Source organism: Marmota flaviventris, chromosome 17, assembly GCF_047511675.1.
Source record: "Marmota flaviventris isolate mMarFla1 chromosome 17, mMarFla1.hap1, whole genome shotgun sequence".
Classification (NCBI taxonomy): Eukaryota; Metazoa; Chordata; class Mammalia; order Rodentia; family Sciuridae; genus Marmota; species Marmota flaviventris.
The window spans coordinates 47,428,683-47,451,105 of record NC_092514.1 but is presented as its reverse complement, the minus strand read 5'-3'; the positions used below and the strand labels follow the sequence as shown (position 1 = coordinate 47,451,105).

At 40.2% G+C, this 22,423-nt stretch overlaps 1 protein-coding gene across 3 annotated transcripts in view; it reads right to left on the bottom strand.

Annotated features, from left to right (window-relative positions):
* Nucleotides 1-2,487: 2,487 nt before the first annotated feature.
* Nucleotides 2,488-22,423, bottom strand: part of Smim36 (small integral membrane protein 36) — a 30,157-nt gene continuing 10,221 nt past the window's right edge. For 2 of the 3 annotated variants that reach the window (XM_071603615.1, XM_071603614.1), the window contains 2 exons: nt 10,806-10,982; nt 2,488-2,760 (listed from right to left, as the gene is read on the bottom strand). The gene's annotated coding sequence lies outside the window, so the exon portion shown is untranslated. The remainder of the gene's footprint in view (nt 2,761-10,805; nt 10,983-22,423) is intronic. The other variant, XM_071603616.1, reaches the window with a different exon arrangement.

The following is a 22,423-nucleotide window of genomic DNA, read 5'->3' as shown; positions in this document are numbered from 1 at the left end:
TCATACTTAGATGCATAAACCAGAGTCTGGCTGAGGTCCTTGGAGCTGTGCAGAACTTTCTTTCCTGCTATTCAAAATCAGGATGGACTAGTTAATTAATTATCCTAATTTGAAGAAAATTCCAAGGACAGAGCTTTGACTACAGTCACACACACACACACACACACACACACACACACACATATATATATGTGTGTGTATATGTGTATATATATATATATATATATATATATATATATATATAGAGAGAGAGAGAGAGAGAGAGAGAGAGACTACGTCTGTTTCAGTAATTTAGTTAATAAATATTTAGTAAGTGACTGCTCTTTGCAAACAATGCTGGATGCAAGTGATATGGAGAAGAATAAGACAATGTCAGTACCTACAAGGAATCTAATGTCTACTTCTGAGACTCAGAAATCCTTAAGTGCAACAATGGAAGTTATGATAGAAGGATGATGATTTCAAGCTGGAAGGGTAAGAAATCTAGCTATACACTGCCCAGGATGGTCTTTCTTGAGTCCACTCTTGCCTCCACACTGAAGGATGAAGAAAGTCATTTCCTTGCCTTAAACTTTTCAGTGGCTACCTAACACAAGCAGCACAAATGCCTCTGAACTTTAAGGCCCCTGTACTCTGGCCCCTCCCAACTCTGACCTCATCTCTTCACACTCTAATCCTTACTCACTACCCTTTGGTGATACTGGTCTTCTACTTCTTGAACAAACAAATTTCTATCCTTCCTAGAATATTTGTACTAGTTTTCCTCTTTTTCCCCACCTTCTCATGATTCACTCATATTGGACTTTTTGGTATCAAATTAAATGCTATATCCTTCAGGGAGGCCTCTCCTGATCACTCAGTTGAAAGCAGCACCCCAACAAGGGCCAGCTACACAAACTGCACTACCTAGTTGAAAACAGAGATGCAGGGTATCTTGTTAGAAAAGCAGAATAAAAACAGCAGTAAATGTACAAAAATATAAAGCCTTTTTTCCTTCCTTTTAGGCATCTCTCTTAGATTGTGATGATGTTTTGCTATTGAACATGATTCTCTGTAAAGAAAAGTGAAAATTTTAGATGACTTCCATGAGTTTCACCATTCATTTTTATGTTGTACAATGCTCGTTTAAAATATGAATATAATGCACAAATGTGAAATCATAAAAATGAGACAATTTCTATTTTCAAATTCAAACAAAACAAAACAAACAAACAAAACAGTCAGGATGGAAGATAGACTATTAAAACCAGTGCCAGTGCGGTGTCAGAGGACTTCCCAGGAAATTTGTTGGCAGGAGGTTTATAGGAAATTCTCCTGGGTGAACAGGAAGAGGGAGGAAGGGATAAGAAGAAGTGGAGGGGAAGGCGATGGGGAAACAGGAGGATGGAAAAGAATGATATAGGCTACAAGATAGTCTCAAGGGAGGCCTTAGCCAACCCCAAGCTGAGATAGCCCTTCAGACATGTCTCCAAACAGCAGGAGGGAGCCAGGTCTCTGGAACCCTGCTTTCTTCACAGCTTCTCTAAGGATGAGGTGTGCCCTGGGGCCAAGTGGCTCTCTTCAGTCCAGGCAATTTCTGCAGAGGACTAAGAGCTGAGGGCTGTCCTCCTATGGCATTCCCAGTAATTAAGGGAACAAGGGCTTCCATGACTCCAAAGTGGGATCTTGGGAAGTGCCCAATAACCACCATGTCATTTTCGTTAATGGCGATAATCATTTTTCAGGTTCCCGTCAGGTACCAAGCAGTATGCTTGCTTATTTCACCCTCAGTAGCCTTATGAAGTCAGAATCATTATCTTCATTTTTTTCAGACAGCCAAACAGAGATTCAGGGAGGTCAAGTAAATTTCCTAGGGCCCCACCGTAAGTAAGTGACCAGGTGGTGATTTCATTCTAGGTTTGCTGACTCCAAAGATCACAATTTTCCATTCCACCAGTATTTCCCAGTGTGCATTCCTCAGAACAGATGTTAACCAGTGTTACATAAAAGAAAGAGAAAAAGAACGGTATGGTCAGATCGATTTTTTGAAGATCTTGCCTTAAACATAAACAGGAGTCTCTACAGCTGCCTTCCTCAGAAGCCTTAACATGCCCACCCACAGTGCAACTTTCTGATAGACACTCATGTGCGTTACTTCCCAACCTTATTTAAAAATGGAATTGCTCTGTACCAGAACATGATGCTTTGGGAGATGGTGCACAACTTTACCCAGTTTCCTTTCAAAGTCTTCCCCCCCTACCCAGGGGAAGATGGGAGAATTTGCCTTTCAAGTGTACAGTCCTTTGGCAACTTCCCAACACTCCTGCTCTCCTCCCTTGCCAGGATGGGAATTTTCACAGGGCTTTCTTACATAAGGAATGGAATGTAGCGTTTACACTTTGTTACCTTTGGTCCTGATTTAGAAATACCCGAGGGAGGCGGGTGTCCTGGGTGGAGAGTGGGAGCCTGGGCACTCAGCCTTCGGAGCAGGCTTACCCTCTCAAGCTGGAGCTAGATCTTTCGAAGACGTCAGCAACCAATCTTGGCAAGGGATTAGGCTCCCAATCTCCTGGGCTGCTGTTCCTGCCCAGGGACTCCCTCCATTCCAGGGGGGAGGGGGGTGGCTCTTTGGGTTTAGCGCTGTATGTTGCAGTTCATACATTACTTCACATATTTTCAAAACTTAACAACCACAACAAATGATCCTGGCAACCTTCAGTTTCTTCCAGAAGAAGTTTTCAATGCCTCTATTGAAAATAATTTTTAGTAGCTTTAGTTTTGCTGTAAAACAAAAGTTAAAAAAGAAAATCACAAGCAAAGTTGCTTAAAAAAAAAAGCAAAACAAAACAGAAAAACTTTTCCTTAGTGAGAAAATGCTGAGGAGCCACTGACCCCCCCGGATGGCTGAGAGGTAGGTAGGCAGCTGGAAGGGCAGCCTACTCCTTGCTGGTTAGTGTCCAGTTTAGGTGTTTTGTGGTGTGCCTCAAGGCAAACTTCTACCCGAAATCAGGGTAATCAAAGGCCTTCATGGGACTTTTGGAGATCAGAGCCAGGGCTGGCTTTCTATGCCTCAGCTGGAAGATTAGAATCCCTGTCAACTCAATCCACCAGGTGGCATTGACCTCCATGAGTCCCGCTGACCTTGAGATGGGTAGGCTGTTTGGCTGGTACGATTATGGGGACTGAACAGACTCAGGTGAAATTCATATACATTCCCTTCACTGATCTGACTTTTGAGAGCCTGTGGGTAGTTTACTGTTTATGGTGCATTTCCAGCTGTTTGTAGCATATGCAATTCAGGGAGTCAAGAAAGCAAAGAGGACCTGGGCTTAGCATGTCAGTCTTGGCCATTTCTGGCCCAAGGGAAAGATTTTCTTTTTATTTATTTATTGGTTTTTATTTTATTTATTTATTTATTTATTTTTTCTTGACATATCATATTTCATACATTTGTTTCAAGCAGACTATGAACTCCCATTTTTACCCCGTATACATATTGTAGAATCACATGGGTTACACATCCACTTTTTTACATATTGCCATACTAGTGTCTGTTGTATTCTGCTGCCCTTCCTATCCTCTACTAAAAGATTTGCTTTTTAAAACCCTCTCCTAAAGTCACATCATTCGAGCCTTAAACCTCCTCTGTTTCAGGATCTCTTCAGTTGGCTATCAGATGGAGACTCCTGGAGTGAAAAGAAGCCAGGAGGATGCTTTAAAAGTAGAACCAAAACACTTTAGAAGGGAAGAGATTTGCCCAACCATAAGACACTTTCTTTAAAAGTTCTACAGTCGAACCAAACAGAAGAGATTGGTGGTGAAACTGATAGTATTCTAAGTGCTGGTTAGAGCAAGTCTAAGTTGAAAAGGATTTTTAGTTTCTGTAGCTAAAACCTTCTCTTCATTTCAAAAGAGCCCAGAGGTAAACTTCTGTCCCTTCTGTCCCTTTAGCTATTAGCTGCAGAGATGAAATCAACACCCAAACAGGCTGAGACCATTTGATGGCTTCCCCTTCCTGCCGCCAAGACAGAACAGAATTGAGTTGACCCCTAAATTAGAAACCAGACAGTATTCTGGCAAGGTTGAGGTCATTTTATTACACAATTTCCTATGAGGTGGAGTTTTAATGACTGCAGTGGGTGCATTAATGAATATTTAAAGGACGAAATGAGAAGGCTTGAGTTTCAGGGACCAGGAGAGCGCTAACTAATCTAGAATTCAGGTGAAGGTTTTCATTCCAACCTTGCATCTTGCACCTGTTGTTGGCATTCTTCATAGGAAATTATTCACTGCAGGCCTGATAGAAATTGACCTCCATATGATCTCATGTTTGTCTCTTGGGGAGATCTATATTGTATGACTGAATATTTTGAATAGCAATACAAAATGACCAGAAATGACAGTTTGTGACCCAGGGCAAATTTTTTTTTAGTTTCTTCATTGCTAAAGTGAGAAAAATATTAATATTTATCTCACGGAGTTGTATACATTAAATGAGCTGCTCAGATAAAGTTAACCTGGCACATAGCATCAACTCCATAAACATAAGCTATTATTATCACCAAGGAGTCTTATATGGTACTTAATCTTTCTTAAGTTGTCCTTTGCTAAGTATGCGCAGGGAATGGGACCAAACAACAGAGTCAATCTCTGTGTAATTGGTGGTGGTGGTAGAGGGGGATAGAAAAAAAAATCTTAGACCAATGATGTGCCTTAGCAACTTGACATTATTCAGTTTCTAGACTGGCAGAGTGTATCCTCTTAGGTTTGGAGTTAAAGTTTCAAAATTTAATTTAAATTTTGAGTTTTCAAAGTTTGAGCTTCCACACTTTGAGTTGTAAGGCAGATAGCTGGGATACCTGGACTAAAAGGAGTTCTGGAAGTTTCCATTGGGGAACAGGACTTATAGAATAACTATCTATTATGTGCAAAGTTCTTTCTAAAAAAAAATTCAGGTATTAGGCCAAATACTTGGGAACGAGAGACAAAGATGACATATTTAAGTATCACAGCCTAGTGACCTCGAAAAGTCCAAGACCCTAGCTCAAGGGATTCACTATATTGACTCTCATTTCTGCTGTTATTTGTAGACTGTAGGAGGCGTGTTTATTTTTCTTTTAGGTCTTTAATTATTCTCAAAGTTCAAACAGAGGTGGAACCAGGAGATAAAGCAGCACATGAGGCCATTTACATAAGAGACTCATGAGGATGTGGTTAGATAATGCTCGCAGAAGGATGTGCTAACCTTCTTTCCACCCACTCAGTCATCATCTGAAAAATAAACTCGGATCAGGAAATGAGTCTGGGCAGACATGGGATGCTATTGTTGATTCTGTTGTGATTTCTGCCTCTTCTGGGATCAGTATTATCACTACTGATTTTTACCCCTATATGCATTACATGTCAGACAGATGGGTTCAGACCCTGGCTGTCCCTTGTAATGGCTGTGTGGCTTTGGAAACTCTCTCGGTTTCCATATCCTTTCATTTTATTACAGTAAAATAGACATAGTATCAAATTTATCATTTTACCTATTTTTAAGTGTGCAATTCAGTCGCATCGAAGAGCTTCAAAATGCCATGCAACTATTGCCACTGCCCATTGACTGTGGTTTCTGTCTTAAGGGTTGATAAAATCTATTTCACACAAATTATTGTGAGGATAAGATAACTAGGAAAAGACTGGGTATTTAGGGGGGTGCTCAACTAATGCTATTTTCTTCCTTTCTTCCTGGTTTATAAGTTTACATATTTCCTTAAAACCTTAAGTAAAGGGTATAATGAAGGGGGTGGGATGATTTTTGTTCTTTTTCCATGCCTCTTGATTCCTCTGTTATAATCTCTCAGCAGCGTGGCTTTTCATATTATTTATGGAAAGAAGTTTCTCTGAGAGTATGCTTGGGGACTTGGGAAGGTGAGGTTGGGGAGCCAATAGGATGACCATAGAAAATGGAAACAGACATCCAGTTGGTGATATGTCACTAGGCCTAAGAATATTTGTTAGCTGAAGGATCTGCTAACTTTTTCCAAAACAGCAGTAGAGCTTACTACAGAGATAATGATCTTTGAAACCTGACTCTCCGTATTGCAAAAGCCTCAAGTGTTCAGATCTGGGCTATTGAGACTGGAAAAAGAAGATCTTTATCTCACTTCAATCCTTTCTTCTTTCAAGGGCAGATGCTTCCCCTCAGAATAGTAGTAGGACAGGGCAAAAGGTTATATATTTTTTTTTCTGTAACTTAAATAGGTGTCTCAAAGGATCCGGAGGAAAAAAAAGTATCTATTTAATCTTGAATTCTTCTTGGGGAATATAAATGGGGTGAGGGCTTCTAGAAGCCACTTGACTAAACCTCTCTCTTTAGAAAGCTAATACCCAGACAGCTGGAGGGACCTACATGGCCAGGGTCATAAGAAAAGTTGGTTTGGAGTAGGCACTAAATCCCTGATCACTTCCAGTCTAGCTGAGTATTTCCTTTGTTGCTTTACAGATCAATTGGGGTCCAGCTGATTTCCCCAACTTTGAATTTGAAGGCAGATGGCTGGGATACCCTCACTAAAAGGATTTAGACAGCAGAATTCACAATAGGTCAGGCCTAGAGATAGAACTCTCAAGTGTCTGGGGTCATGACCCCAGACAGTACCCTGGAGAGCTCCTTTGAAGGCTAATAGCTGTGTCTGAGAAATGATGGAAGGCTTCTTATCCCTACCAAAACCCTAGAGCCGGGGAACTCTATTGAAGAGGTCTTTCCCTTATTCTTTTTTTTTTCTTTTTAATTTTTTATTGTTGGCTGTTCAAAACATTACATAGTTCTTGATATATCATATTTCACAATTTGATTCAAGTGGGTTATGAGCTCCCATTTTTACCCCATATACAGATTGCAGAATCACATCAGTTACACATCCATTGATTTACATATTGCCATACTAGTGTCTGTTGTATTCTGCTGCCTTTCCTATCCTCTACTATCACCCCTCCCCTCCCCTCCCCTCCCCTCTTCTCTCTCTGCCCCCTCTACTGACATTCGTTAAAGTACATACAAGAGGAAGTGAGGGGAAGGGGAAAAATAATACAAGGGGGACAAACGAATTTCCCTTATTCTTATACATTTAGTGCCTAGGAGCTGGGTAATTGACTTTACTCACCCAACAGCATTTGACCCTTGAGTCAAGGAAAAGGCATTTCTTTTGTCCTAGCTAGAGTTTTCACAGGATCCCCCCAGGACATATAACAGTTGTTCACTTACATGAGTCAACACAAATAATAGGAAAGTGTAGATTCGTAACTCCACTGGTGGGTGTGATGGAGGTTCTCTAGAGTTTAGAAGCCTGGGCCTTTGATCTGGTGTTTGCTTTTTTGTTTTCCCCTAAGTAGGTGACTTGAGGTGAATATTTTATCTTATTTAGGTCTCATTCTCTGATTGTTTGAAAAGAAGATGTTCTTTTAAGCTTCTGTCCAGCTAGGGTATTCTAATATTCTATGATTTGAAACTGGAGAAGGATCTTAATGAATTGATGGATGTGGATAAGGCTTGACACCGTACTCACTGGATGTTGAGCCTCTGTGCTTTGTGCTGTGGAGTTAATGAATGAAACAGAGAGAGAGGCCTTTCCTGGCTTGAGCTAATAACTATCAGAGGGATTCAAGGTCAATTCCTATTCAATATTTTTATTTCCTGTTCAAGGTCAATTACCATTCAATATTTTTATTTGTAACCTAGAAGGCATGTTAATACCATTTGTGCAAAGTTCAGAGCTGGGAATGTCTTCAGAGACATTGTGTGGTAGATCGTGCTTTCATTTCATTCCATGCAGAAAAGCAACCATCAAGAATTTGATGGTTACACTGTCACTGAGTTTTTCTTTCTTCTTTGGGCAGACTCCAGTGGTGATATTGCTCCTTAAATACAATATTCAGAATAGAACGTATTTCTTGTCAACTTTTCTGTCCAGAACAGAGTTCTCTTTCTGCCCACTGTGTACATTTTCTGTTAGCCCAAGATGATCTACTATCACTTGGTGGGATTGTAAATTGGTACAGCCCATAGTTTACACTGTTGGTGGGATTGTAAATGAATACAAAACCCATATGGAAATCAGTATGGAGCTTCTTCAAAAGACTAGGCATGGAAGCACCATATGATTTAGCTATACCACTCCTCAGTATTAATCCTAGAGAATGAAAGTCAGCATACTATAGTGATTATGGTTTGGATATGACTTGCCTCTGAAATGCTCCTGTGTTAATACAGGAATATTCAGAGGTGAAATGAGTGGATTGTGGAATCTGTAACCTAATCAGTCCATACTAGATTGAATGGGCTAGGCAGGTGGACATGGGTGGAGGAAGTGGGTAACTGAGGAGAGTAGTGCCCTGGAAGAGTGCATTCCCATCCCTTTCCTGACTATTCTGAGGGGAGAAGCTTTACTCCACTGTGCCCTTTCCCCATGACATTCTGCCTCACCTTGGGTCCAGAGAGATGGAGTTGGCCTTCTGTGGACTGAGACCTCTGATCCCTGTTAATGATGTGGATAGCAACTAGTTCCATAATCTCTTTCCCTTAGTACTGTCCTTTATCTTTTCTTTCTTTTGCTCCTTTGAGACCAGGATGTGCCTTACCTAATCCTGTGTCCATTCCTGTATTCCTACGGCACAGTTCTTTGATTAATAAATTAGAAGTAACAGCAATTAATAAATTAGAAATAACAGCAGTCCAAGTGACAGTAGAATCAGAGTTTTAGTTGACACCAATTAATTGTGTAAGGGAGCTGCTAGGAAATACCAAGATCATCTTGGGCTGTGTTAACAGAAAATGTACACAGTGGGCAGAAAGAGAACTCTGTCTGTTCTGGACAGAAAAGTTGAGAAGCAGTATGTTCTATTCTGAATATTGTATGTGAAGAGAGATATCATCACAGGAGTCTGCCCAAAGTAAAAGGAAAATAATTAGTGACAGTATAACAAAGTTGTTAGGATATCTACTTTGGAGTCACACAGACTTGTTCAGGTCCAAGCTCTGACACCTTGTCACCTTGGTGAACTCACTTAACCTCAGTTATCGCCTCTATACAATGGAAATAATAACAGAACTTGCTTCATGGAGTTATGGTAAGGGTTACAATAATGATGATCAATTGTGATTTACAGTTGAAGGAATTAGGATTGTTAGACTACTAAATTTGAAAACTTAGACATTGGTCGATGAATTGGAAATGGTATCCATTATTAGATATTTGAACAGTTGCGATGGGAAGAGTCGATGGACTTTTTTGGGTAGACTCATATGCCTGAATTAGATAAAAATCCTGGAGATTTGCAGAGAAGAAGATGATACTTCATATATAGCAGAAATTTTTGATAATCAGCCTTGTTTAAAAATGGAATTCAATGCTTCAATCAGATGGTGACTTCTAGACCACAGTGAAGTTTCAAGCAGAGGCTACTTCCATGCCTGAAGATGGTATAGAGGGGCATCTTGTATGGGGTATGTGAATTGGGGTTATCAGGGGTTCCTAAACTTGAGAATCATCTGGGAGTAGAGATCAGGAATCACTAATAAGCAGACATTTCAGGTGGTTCTGAAAAGGTGAGTCTCTCGATAGAAAATTTGGACCCACTGGTGTGGAGGATGCATGTCCTTTCGCCTGTATGAATCCGGGTGATGGGATTCCAGAGTAAAGATGTTTCAAGCAAGGAGACATGAAGATACACTTATATTCATGCCAAATATACTTTGGAATCTTTTGATCAGAATGAAGATTTCAAGCTAAGGAGTGTCTGGGAGTCGACCTGGGATGGGGAGTTAGGGCCTGTGCATGGAGAAGTTTAGGTGCTATGGGTGCAAACTTGCAGGTTACCAGGAAGGATTCCACAGTGAATGTAGCAGTTACATGCAAACTCCCTCTGAAAGAATGAGCTAAATAATAAATAAAGGCAACTTTCTTTATTCCTTTCTCTCTTGCAGTTATCTAGCTTGGAATCTGTAGTTTGAATCGTCACCTGCCATTTCCTTCATTCCCAGCTATTCGTTAATTACACACTGCTTAGAGATCAATCCTCACCTCCAGGCTCCCTTCCATTCCCAGCATGTGGGAAGCCAGGGGGACTTTCACTGACTAATCCTCCCAGCTGGTAGAGAAAGCACCCAAGTGTCTGCTCAACATAAAAGCGAGAGATCACAGTCTTGTTGACCACAGAGGTGCTCAGGGCTGGGAGCCAAAGTTCAGAGCTTACTTTCGAGGGACAAGTTCTTTTGCCTATGCTCAACCCTACTTCTTTCATGTCAGCAAGTTTGTTCTTATCTCAAGGCAGTTCTTAAGTTAATTAGTAGCAATTATTAGCTCTACTGCAGTGGAATGCACAATAACAGAAGAGGCCATTGGGGAGATGTGGTTGGGTACTCTGAGATAACACCCAGAGGAACTAGAGCTAGTCACAATGATCAATTAAGCCTTAAGAAGAAGAAGAAGAGAAGAAGAGCAGGAGGAGGAGGAGAAGGAGGAGAAGGAGGAGGAGGAGGAGGAGGAGGAGGAGGAGGGAGGAGGAGGAGGGGGAGGAGGAGGAGAGAGGAGGAGAGGAGGAGGAGGAGGAGGAGGGGGAGGAGGAGGAGAGAGGAGGAGAGGAGGAGGGGGAGGAGGAGAGAGGAGGAGAGGAGGAGGGGGAGGAGGAGGGGGAGAGGAGGAGGGGGAGGAGGAGGAGGAGGAGGAGAGAGGAGAAGGAGGAGGAGAGAGGAGAAGGAGGAGGAGGTCTCAAACCAAAATCTGCTTCGGAACCCTCAGAGAGCAAAGGACATCTAAAAGTGCAAAACATGAGGCAAATGTACTTACACACTGTTCTTTCTAATATCTGCCCAAATCCGAGATAGTGAAATGTTCCTGAAGATGGTCTGCTGTGGGACTGAATCACAGCGGGCAGAAAGAACCATGAGGCTTGTTAGAAGCTGTGGGTTTGAAGGCTTCTTCACTTTATTTGCTGTGGGGTTTGGGGCCGGTCGGTTCCACCACCTGCAGAATAGAGATAGATACACCAATCTCAAAGGAAATTGAAGTCTTCCATGTGACACACCAGCTGCCATACTTTTTTTAGTTTGATAAGCACAGGTTGGGGTTCTGGTTGCCTCCCTATAGACTGACTCTCCTGCTGGGCCAATACACAATTTGCTTGCCTCTGTCTTTGCACCTTCAAGACACCACTGTTTTCTAGGATTGATCTCTGCTACTCCAATACCATTCCCAGCCAAGGATGTCTAAATCTGCACATTTTCAAAGAGGCAGATTTAGATGTATTAATAATGTGCATAAGGGTTTTCAAGTTGTATTAGTTTCCTAGGGCTGCTTTGTTAAAAGAACCCAATGTGAGATGCCTTCAAGTAACAGAAAGTTATTGTCTCATGGTTCTGGAAGCCAGGAGCTTAAATTGAAAGTGTTGGCAGGGTCATGCTCTGTGACGGCTCTAGGTGAGAATCCTCCCTCCTGTCTTCTGATTTCTGGTGTTCACATCCAATCAGTGGCTTTCCCTGGTTTGTAGACACATCACCCCTGTCTCCTGGCTGTCTTCTTCCTGTGTCTTCAGCTGGTCCTCCCTGTGTGTGTGTGTGTCTGCCTCTGTGTGCAAATTTCCCCCTGTTTATAACATACTGGTCCTTTTGGATTAGGGCTCACCCTGATGTCCCCATTTTCATATGATTATATCTGTATAGCCTTTATTTTAAAATAAAATCTCATTCTGTGGTGTTATGGATGAAGGTTTCAACATATCCTTTTAGGGGACAACCACATCAGGAATCCTACAGATCTGGGCTTGAATCTTGGAGCTACCATTAATTAGATACAGTCTTGGTTAAATGATTCACCTTCCTATGCCTCCATTTGTTCATTTCTAAATCTGGGAATACGCTCTCAGCTACACCATCAGATTGCTATGAGTTTAAAAGGGGATAATGCTTTTTAAGTACCCAGCCAGTGAAGAAGAGGGGCATTTTCATGGACCTATTGTTTTTAAGTTGTGGTGGGAGAGAAGGTCTTTCCTAGAAGCCCCCCAGAGGAACAGGTCACAATTTCATGTCTTCATAGAAGGGAGACTGGAAAAGTTAGTGGCTGTCATTTTCTGCCTGAATGATGGGAGGTGACAGTGGGAGATGAGTTCTTCCAGAGAAGAAGAGGTGGGTTGTGGGTGGGAAACCCTCAGCAAGAAGGCCCAGGTCGCGACTGTCTTTCTTACCTATGTTTCTACTTCCTAGTGGGGTGGCTTTCATCTTTTTTGGGGGAGGGATTGAACCCAGGGGAACTTAACCGTTAAGCCACACCCCCAGCCTGTTTTTTTTTTTTTTTTTTTAATTTTGAGACAAGGTATTGCTAAGTTGTTTAGGATTCACCAAGTTGCTGAGGCTGGCCTTGAACTTGCAATCCTCCTGCCTCAGCCTCCTGAGCTGCTAGATTATAGGCATGTGTCTAGTGCTGTCACCAGTTTTATGATTAACAATACTTTTGACCATGACCCTTCTTTCAGAAGCATGCCCTTGGTAGAGAAAACCCCAACACTCCTAGGAGGCAGGGCCATGCTATGTGAGTGTCCTATAGTAACCTGGGCACTGCTTCCAGCTCAGCACCATGAGAAGAGATAGAACAGGAAGAAATGGGTAGGAGCTCATGCATGCCTAGATATCTTGTTATCTGGGCACAGACACGGCTGATGGGGCTGACAGGTACATGGTGAGCTGGGCAGGAAGCTCAGGGGCAGAAAAAGGAGTACTTGGAATAAAAAGCAATGTCCTTCTGACTATCTAAAGCCCCACGTCTAAATCCTAAATGGTTGTGAGCACACAGACAATCTGGATTTCTTACAAAATCAGACCTGGGTGTGATAATGGTATTGCAGTTATGATGGATTTGGAAGCTTAATTATCGTGGGGTGAAAATCTCTCCCAAACTTCTGGTCTTAGTCCCAGATCTGCTAAAATAGACTCTCGATAACAGGCTCCAAGCACCTACATTTTGAACAGGATTTCCAGGTGATTTTGTTTAGCATAGGCATTGACTTTCTCTGAATCCATGTCTGTTGAGTCCCTCATACACTGATGTGGGAGAGATGTGCAGGATTTCTCATAATAATTATCACACGGGTAGCAGCTCATAGTAGCTGAAGGAAGTCTCTTTGGGGATCAAGGGACCTCAAGCCAAATAATAATTTTCTTTCAATTTCCCAGTAGGAACTTGGCCTAAACATGCAACTGTTATTTCTCAGAGATAATGGATGCAGCTTACCCTGCCTCTGAATAATCACGGAGCCTGTCTAGCACAGGGGGTAATTTTTATATACAGTCCTACAAAATGCCTTGTTATCTTCAATGTTCTATGCTTTCTAATTTCTCTAGGAAAATTACGGATGGTCATGCTTAGCTGTCATGCACTCACAGTAAAAAAACAGAAGGGAAAACCTCACTCAATCACATACATAGAGATACCTCTCCATCTTTGACACACTCACAAACACACATGCACGCATATGTACACACATACATTTAATTGAACAGCCCGATCAGAGCCTGGGATACATCTCAGTGGAAGAGCACTTGCCTAGCATATAGAGGTCCTGGGTTCAATCCCTTGCACCACAAAAACAAACCAACAAGTCAACAAAACCAGCCAGACTAGAGCCAAAGGGCACTAAGTCTCAAGATACTTTACATCTAGTCAACCTTCTTATACCCACTCTCAGAACTTACTCTTATTTTACATGTTGTTCTAACAGAACTTGGATCTAGTTTCCAATCCTTAAGTATAAGAGAAACAGCAAACAGACAGAAAGAAATGGGAAAAAAGGGGTAGAAACATTGAAAGCACCAAAATCTGAGAGCTAAATGCTCAACAGAAATGGTAGAGAGGGAAAAAACCAACAACCAACCATATAACAAAGAGAGCATTCTGGAGCTACCGAGTTGAAGGATAATACTCCCCTGAGCCTCCAGGGATCCCCACAGTCCTGTGGTACTTCTGTCCTGACAGTTGAGTATGATTTTTTTTCTGTTTTTGAGGGTGACTCTGCATCCTCATAAAGGCTAGATCAAGTTCTTTTTTTTTTTTTTTGTTTAGGAAACATGGGCTTGGGCATTATAGCTAAGAAAAGATTTATATCTTGAATGTTGAAATTTTCAGACAAGCTTAAGCTTCTGAGAGTCAGAGTTTTAGAATTGGAAAACATGTAATCTTCGGAAAATTAGGACTCATTGAGAGGGGATATGACAATAATCCTCTCTGTTAAGCTGACCCACCAGCTGTGACCGTCTACTACCCATCAGTTGAAACTGGTGAGCCAGAGAAAGCCTTTTTGACATTTCTGTTTTAGATGAATTGAAAAATCCTCTCCACATTGCAGAAAAGGAAGTTATAGGTAAAAAGAGAGAATTCACTGACTGCCACAAATAGCACTTGTCCAGATGTCTTTCCTACTTTTTCTTTCCCACGGTACCACTACCCGGGTCATTCTATCTGCCCTACCCCACCTCATCTCTCAGGTCCTAATCTGTTCCTATTCTTCAGATTAGCTTCAGTGCCTCCTCTTCCAAGAAGCCACGTGGAAACTTCAGCTTGGTCTGTGAACTGGGTTTCTGAAGTTCCATGAGATGTTACGGAGCTCTCTTATTGTACTCTTCAATCTCTTGTTATAGGTATTTCCTTTTTCTTCCTATTAATTTTGCTCAAGGACAGAATCTGGATTTGCTTCATTTCTGTACCTTTAATAGCACCTGGCATAAGCTTTTGCATAGAATGAGTGTTTGATAAATGCTTGGTGAATGAACCAACAAATAAATCGAGGTAGACTTTGCATTCATCATTGCAACATTGAAAGCTACCTTTATTGATCCTTTGCCTTTGTCATCCTTACATTGTTGACATAGAGAATTAGAGACTCTAGGGGAAATAAGAACTTAGTGACAAAGGCATCCATGTGGAAAATTGGTACTCTGATTCTTTTTCCCTTAGGAGAGGAACAACTTTCCCTTCTCTTAAAATGTGGGGCCCCCAAATCACTGCTTCTCTCAAGTGGGGAGAAAGTTATTGACCTTCATAATGTGGCATGAACTCACAGCTACAGCGTCTGAGTGCATTTGCTTGACACTCTTTGGTTCATTGGTGCTTAACAAAAATAGTCTTAAGAGCATCTGAGATTTGTGTAATGAGTAGGGTTTTCAGAATGCTTTGATATGCAGTCTTTTTTGGTGTCATAACAAAATATAACAGGCAGGACACATTTTCAGATGAATGTCCTGAGGTTCAGTGAACTAATGTGAGCTGCTCAAGGTTATGTAGGATATGGCAGAAATAAGTGCATTTTTTTTTTTTTTTTGGTCAGCATTTGGTGTAGCACCCAACCCAGCAGGGCACAAAGAAATTACTAATTCAAATCTTTCTTATTTGTTTCTCTGTTATCTTTGAATGCCTGCAGTAAAGCATTGATTTTTATCACTCAGCATTTTTATTGTTGTTGTTATTATTATATATAAATATTGATACAGTAATGATTAATTTTATGTGTCAACTTACAATATCTGGCTATGACACCCAGATATTTTGACAAACACCAGTCTAGATATCACTGGGAAGATATTTTAAAGATAAAATTAGCATTCAAGTCAGTAGAATTCAAATAAAACAAATGATCTTCCATAATGTGGATGGGCCTCATTCAATCAGTTGAAGACCTTAGGAGAAAAAAACTCAGACTCCCTGCTCCCAGAGGACTTCTGCCAGCAGACTATCTTCAGACTGAAGTTGCAACATCCACTTTTCTTTGAGTTTTTAGCCTGCCTGACTGTCCTGTAGATGTCAGATGTGCCAGTCTCCACAATTGTGAGTCATATTCCAAAACAAAACTTCTCTATATATGAGCATTATATTATTTTTCTCTAGAGAAACTTGACTAATATAGGCAGCTTTTAATTTATGAGGCTAATTTTTTTATGAATGCATTTAAATTTAACATGTAAGAACTCATGAATTTATGATACTGTTTTCTAAAAAGAAAGAAAAAATTTCCCCAATAAAAACAAACAAGCAAATAAAAACACTCAAAAAAAAAAAAAAAAAAAAAAGAAAAGAAAACTAAACTAAACTAAACACCAAACAACTAAAAACCAAAAACCTCTAATAAACTAAACACTGTTGGAAGTAACTAAAATTTCAATGCCATATTCTGAAAACCAACTGTTCGAAGGAAAGAGTTAAACATTTTTTCTGTTCTTCCTCTATAAATGGTAAGTGCAGGGCAAACAAGCCTGAGCTGGTGAGAGAAAGTTTTCCTTTACAAAAGAATTCCATTCAGTACATGGGGAAGGGATGGTGGAGCTAGAACTGTTTCCTAACCTTTGATGTAGTAATTGATTCAGGTAATGATTGACAATGCGGAAACCGTGAAAAATCCATGAAGAACTTTATGGTGGCTTGATCATGCTGACCTCATATGAACCCGTTCATCAATTTGTGGATCACCAAGAGTGGAGCAACAGGACACTGCACACCTCCTGACATGGGGTGACATATACCAAACAGGAACATTGATGAAAAAATTTTGCCAAAAAGTATGTAAGCCTGAATCCAGTCTTTAACATCAGTGTACAGGAAATATAAGCAGATAGAAGAATAAATTAGAGCAAACAATGAAACACACGGACAAACCACAAATATGTAGCATGACTAAGAAAGAAAGGGTGCTATTCATAATTGTACTGGGATAAAGTTATAAACCTAGACTGCCCCAGTCATAAGAATGTGTTTCATTCTAATGGACCTTTGGCCTGGTTCCTGCAATAAGTGAGAAAAAGGAAGAGACTGTTTTAGATGAAGAGGTTTGAGAAAAATTAGAACCAAATGTAATGAGTAGAACTGATTTGGATTCTGACTCCAACCACTAGGAAACTAGGCCACTATTGACTGGATTCTAGAGATTCCAAGGAATCCTCACTTTGTAGATAGAGGAAGAATGTTAAGATCATGTAAGCAGGTCTCTATACTTTGTCAAGATGCACAATGAAATCCACAGGTGATAAAATGACATGATGTGATTTTTAAAATATTGTTTTATGAAAAGTAGGTAAGGTTAGTATGGCCATATCTTGATAAACTATTGCATTTGGGTGATCATTTTATGGAGAGTGTCTACCATTTTCTCTACTTGGTCCATTTGAAAATGTTCATAATACAAATGAGAAGCTAAATCAGAAAAAAAAAAGACCTCCTAAAAATCAGTGTATGCCATGGATGTTGGTCTTAGAGCACAATTAACTTTTTAACCTATAATTTATAGAGTAATGTTAAATATCTAATACACATTGTACTTGTTACATGCAGTTCCAAGTACATTATGTGTACTTTTACTCTAGATAGCTATTATTATCACTGCCATTTCACCTTTGAGGACACTAAAGCACAGACACATTAAGGAATTACCCTAGGTCACTTCTCAAGTGGTCGAGAAACTGGAGACTGAACTGTGCAGTGTATTTCTAGCATCTAGCATTCTTGTTTTTTCTACTATTTTATATTTGGATGTTAACTCCTTTGAGTAGAGTCATATAAATTTCCATGTGACATAGGACAATGAATTATGGGACAGAGAAACAGGAGAAAAAGAGCTTTCTTCTACGGACAGCTTTAGGCAAAATTTTAGAACACGTGTGGTTTACTTTGGGCCATTTTTCTCTCGGTCTTTCTAGGCTCCTACTTTCATTTTGATTTCTTCAAAACCCCAAATGTTTAGTGACTTTATGTTTTCCTGATCCCTCTCATAACAATTGGCTGGGAGATGATAATTCAAATGGAGATCCAGATGCCCATTTCACTAGATTTTGATAGTGTGGAAATTTTGGAAGTTGTACTTTTAATAAACATTCAGTTGATTTTGATATAGCTTGTCCTGGCCACACTTCAAAAGGATAGGGCTGACATTTTCAACATACTGTACCCAATCCTCTAACCCAAGTGAACTTATCTTTCTCCATTCTAATCTCCAAGTCAAGTATTAATTTCTCATTCTTTTTTATTTTTGATTATTTTTTGTTGATGCCTATTAATTATACAGAATAGTGTGTGCATAAAAGCAGACATGCAGACCCATGGAACAGAATAGAAGAAACAAAGACAAACCGCAAAGCTATAATAATCTCAATCTGGACAAAATTCCCCAAAACACACATTGGAGAAAAAAAAAAGCTTCTTTAACAAGTAGTGCGAAGAAAACTGGATATCCATATATAGAAGAATGAAACTAGATCCTTATCACCCTGTATAGAAGTAAACTCAAAGTATATCAAAGATTTAAATGTCAGATCAGAAACTTTCCTGGTATTAGAATAATTAAAAAAAAAAAAAAAACCCACAGGGAAACTCTTTAACAAACAGACACAGGCAAAGACTTCCTGAATAAGACTGTCGTGGCTCAGGAAATAAACAAAGAGCAAATAAATGAGAAGGCATCAAATTAAAAAGCTTCTGCACAGCAAAGGTAACAGTGAACAGAGTGAATAGATAGATTACAGAAAGGGAGAAAATCTTTACCAGCTACTCTTCCAACCTAGGACTAATATCAGAAATTATAAGAACTCAAAAAACTCTACATTAAGAAACAACAAATAACCCAATCAATAAAATGAGCAAATGAACTGAGCAAACTTTTCTCAAAAGAAGAAATACAAATGGCCAACAATTCTATGAGAAAATGTCCAACAACTTTAGCCATCAGGGAAATGTGAATCCAAACTGCACCAAGATTCCATCTCGGTTTCATATTCTTTTGTTTAGCACGAATAGGAAAGCAGTCCAATCAAACAAACCAATTCACACTAAGATGAGAATAACTAATAGCAGCTCCTTCAAAGTTTCAGAATTCTTCACCTTCTAGACAGAAGATAATTTGCCACCAAGTTAGAGCAAATTGACTGATGGATGTGCTTGTTCATTTACTTATTTGACAAACGTGTATTAAACACATGCTGTCGGCTGGGCATAGAGAACACAGAGGTCAGGAAGCCACGGCCTCTGTTCTTAAGGAACTTATGCCAGAGCTGGAGAACAGAGACTAGAAGCAGGTGATTCCAATATAGTCCCTATGGAGTTTAGTAGAGGTTGCTGTGTGGTCACAGGTCAGGATCCCAGAGTGGTGAGGAAGGTGAGGTGTCAGGAGAGATTGCACTGAGAAAGAGGATCTCAGCTGAGCCCTGAAGTTCCCTGCAAAAATCTAAGAGGCAAAAAAAAAAAAAAAAAAAAGGGGGGTGGGGGTGGGGTAAAGTCAATGGAAGAAACCCCAAATACGAAATACCAGAATTGAGGGGTATTTCAGGTGGGTGGGGAATCGCAAGAAATGAGGCCTGGGTCAGTCCTTGTGGGTGCCTCGCTCCATCCAGTTTAGCTCCCTGGGGCTTTTCCCTCTTCCCGCAGGTGGTATCACGCAGGAGGGCTTAGACAGACATCACGGAAAACAGCAAGCAGCTAAGTCAAGTCTCCAGTTCTGCTTCCTTGAGAAATCAGGAGAGGCAGGGCTGACACCCCTTGCTGCTAAGTAGTGCTGTCAGCCTTTGGCTCTTCTGAGGCAAGTGGTTGCAAGAAGCCTAAAGGTCATCTGGAATCTGGGCAGATTCAAACAAGGCTTTCGCTGTTCTGAGATAAAGTTACCAGGGAGGTGAAGTAAGAAGCTATGCTTATTTCCCCTCAACTCTTATCTTTACTCAGAAATTGAACACTTTGGGGTTGGCTGATTACAATGACATGGTCCAATAGAGTCCACCTTGGCTCTTCACCAACATCCAAAAGTCAGTATCCAGAGTCAGGCCAGGACACTAGCCCCATGTCCACTGAGTCTGCACTGGAGACCAAAAGAACTTGCCCACTTCTCCCTGGTGGCTGGAATTACTTGCACTCTGATAGCTCCAGACAGAGGTGTCGTAACTAGTAGGTTGGCATGGAGACTGTATTAAGAAATGCTCCCCAAAGGCCCTTTGCCTTCCTTTAAACACTTGCCCAGCAATGGAAATTCATCATAGAAAAACTGGAAATTATGCCTAACTCTAAAGAAAAAAATATCACAGTTGCCCAGGGTTCCATATTGTTCATGCAATTTTGTTGCTTGTGTTTCCAGACATACAGAAATATGCATATGTATTTTACATATATATTTTTACTATTATGGAATCATATATACTATTCAGAAATTACCTTTACTTCCCTTAATGGTGTATGATCCTCATATTAAAATGTCCATTAATTCATTGCTACAATGAATGCATACTATTTCAGTGTAAAGATACGCCAAACATTTAAACGATTCTCATTTTGAACATTTAGCTTGTCACCAATGTTTCATTCTTTCTTTATTTTTTATGTACTTCTTATATGTGCATTCGATTTTTTTTTTCCCAGAGGAGAAACTGCTGGGCCAAATATTTTCAATTTTTAAAGGCTTTTGATGCATGTCAATTGCCCTATAAATAACTTGTGTGAGTGTATATGCTCAGCAGTAGGGTGGAAAAACCCATTGTCCTACATCATTGCCACCATCGTCATCATCATTGTCATCATCGCCATCATCGTGGGCATCGTACTGGTTAATATACACTGAGCACTTAGCATGTTCCTGGCAAAGGTCTAAGCATTTCATTTGCAGCATCTGATTTAGCTGTCACAACAACTCTGGCAGATACTATGATTATTCAAAATGTAGGACAGAGAAAGTGCAATTCATGATTATACTTAAAAAACAGAATGTAAATGAAAAAGTAAAAAAAAAAAGTTATTTCTATCATTTTCAAATTCCACTGTTGACAATTGTCACTGTTCAAAGCCTTGTCTGTGCTTCTCTAGATGTTTTCTATGCACATAAAAAAACATCTAAGTGTGGGAATGTACTTTTTATTAAAACACGGAAGAGATATTACAGACACCATCAAACTCTTATGAAACCTCCATTTTCTTCTAAGAGTACATCACGGTCTTCTTTCCATAGCAGTTTCCATAGCAGTCTGTGTAGATTCACCTCCTTGCTTTTCACAGGTGCCTGGCATTCCAGTATGTGAACACACCACATTGGTTCATGTGTCTTTCTCATCTTCTAACCAGGCTGTAAATTTTGTAAAGCCATAGCACAACTCCTGGCATTTAGCAAAGGTCTGAACTTGTAGCAAGTAAATATGGAAAGGAGGGGAAAAAATGTTTTCTACAGAATGTGTATTTTCTCCGAAAGATCAACTACGCTAAATAGAAATGGTAATCTGATTAAGCTACCCTGAGCAAGTTATGAATCTCTATTTAGTTAATGTCAGGAATTAGTTAATGCCATTAGTAACTGGCTACCGTTGGGGGGTGGGAATCCTGGGAAATCTTATGAATTATATTTTCAAGGAGACATAACATCTTTGAAGTTTCCCTGATAGTTTCATCATCAAAAGCATCTGAAGTAGAGGGGGAAATCAGTAGAAAAGATCTCAGCGGCCTAGGTGTGGCACTGTCCATGACAGTATGACTTGAGCAGGGCGTTTTTCTCTTCTCTTTGCTGTTTCATTAGGGGTTTGGACTGCTGAGGCATGCATGAGGACTCTTTCTTAAAAAGTCATGACATCCAATGAATTTATAAGACAGAAAAAAATCCACCATGTGAGGCATATGGTGGGAATGAGCATGGTAGCTCATGTTCCCTCAAGAATAATTTTAACTCTTGGTTCGTACACTTGACATTTTTTGAGATGGAAAAATACATAAAGGAGAGCATATAATATGGTCTCGGAGTGAAAGTGAGAAGTGAGCCAGCCCTGCCGTATGGTCTCCCAGAAATGGTGCAGGAGAAAAATCAGTCTATGCTATTCATGCCCTCCTACTTCAAGCACATTCCAAACAGATTTAACCATGATTGGAATACTGTTATGAGGAGCCAGGGATACACTGGGTAGGGTCATATGCAAATTCACTCATTCGATGCAGAAAGTGAAAACAAGAGGTGCCAACTGGTACATACACTGTGATTATAAATATGCACAATATATATATATATATATATATATATAAAGAATGTCAGAAAATGCAACAAAATAGTGTAGTACAATCTGGGTAATGGGATTATGGGTGAATTCTATTTTCTTCTCTCTACTCTGCTGTATTTTTTTTCCCTCAAAGTTTTCCAAATGAATAGGCATTCCTTTTATGATAAAAAAATGCAATCAGAAAACATCTTCAAATATTAATTGAAAAAATGAGCAAACCATGACATTGCATGCTACTAGAGATGGCTTCCAAGTAGTTCACATCATCCTTTCCTTCTCTGAATTTTTCAAGATTATCTCAACAAGTGTAAAAGGTGGTGGAGGTGGTGGTGGCGGGGGGGAGGGGTGGGAAACAATCCTACTAGGGCGATTGCTCATTCCAAACTCATTCTCTCCCTTTTCCTTTCCAATGGAACCCTGGTT